The sequence below is a fragment of the Bos grunniens genome, chromosome 15 (genome assembly GCF_055505025.1).
Source record: "Bos grunniens cultivar Pamir isolate PY7600 chromosome 15, Bosgru_T2T1.0, whole genome shotgun sequence".
In the NCBI taxonomy this organism is placed as follows: Eukaryota; Metazoa; Chordata; class Mammalia; order Artiodactyla; family Bovidae; genus Bos; species Bos grunniens.
In genome coordinates, this window is record NC_141179.1 from 36,249,342 (window position 1) to 36,250,798 (window position 1,457).

Here is a 1,457-nt window from a genome sequence, read left to right on the forward strand (position 1 = left end):
CTGCAGTGTTCACTGATGCCAACCGGGCAGCTGAAATTTACTACCTCAAAATTTACTCAAAAAATATGACCCACCTTTCTGCTCTCAAACCATTGTTTAATCAGAACAACAATCACGTCAGACCTTTTTCTATACCTTGAATTCTTCCAGGTTTAAAAAATTACAGATATGAGAAGACTTTTACCCATTAATACAGGAATCTGTTCCTGAAAACCTTTACAATAGAAAGATCACTGGAACATCAGTATAATCAACACCTGGGAGAAGTATATTTCAGGTAAGAAAGTATCAATAGTAGGAAAAAGTTGCCACTCGACTTTCACCTCAATAGCATATTTCATTGCGCAAAAGCAAATTGTGTTTTCCCTCCTGGTACTTTAGTAGGGATATCAAAATGGCATTGTATCTGTCTTCCTTTAATCCCCTTCCCCCACAATTTAACAAAGAAAAACAAAAACCCAATGCTCATGCTTAAAAGACAGCCATGATATTTAATGTGGTGCTGGGCCACTGGGCCACACGGTCCAACAGACCTCAATTTATTCCGACCCTGAATTTTGTTAAATGTCCAATAGTAAATGAACTGGAGTAAGACTTTCTCTACTTGAAGAAGAAGAAAAAAGGTCCTCCAGTGTAGTTATTTTAGAACAAGGCTCTTCTATTTATATAAGAATCGAGGCTTATTAATAACCCAGCATATTTAAATAAAGTGATGAAAAGTACTTTTTAAAATATAACACTGTTAAACATAAATCAGTTTTCACTTCTTAAATTAGTTGTAATAAGCAACCCTACAGGCTAGTTATTTGAAAATCAATGGCCAAACTGAAATCTGAACAAAGCCAAACTTGTTTAAACCAAATGCTATTTGTTAAATGTTGTACATTCTGTTTACTACCCACTGACTCAGTATTTTACTATATAGGGTAACACCTATTATAAAACAATGTGAGAAATAAGAAAAAAAAGTGTTGGGGGTGTGAAATCTAAAAAAAATTTCAGGATGGACTGCATAATCCAAAAATCACCTGTTCTAGTTGCTACACTCCTTGAACACATTCTGTATTTCAAAATGACACAGGAACTAAAAAAAGAAAAATCCAACACATTAACATACTTAAGCATCTAGACGTATAACAGTTCAGCAAACAAATAGGTTTAACTCAAGCCTTTGAACACATCACTTAGAAACATTAAGATTTTGAATCCAATTAATTACTCAAACATCATTGACTAGCTCATAATGCAGTTTGTGTTAACCTGCTGTACAAATTAACCACATAATAGTAGTCAGATACTAATCTTACTCCGACAGAAGTAGTGATAAAATCAAAGCAATACTCCTTTTTGTAAGATAACAGCACTGGGATAAAATGAAGAGAATTTGGTTTCAGATTCTTGTTCAATAAGCCTGTTCCTCATTTTTAGATAATGAGGATAAAGGTATTACAACCAAA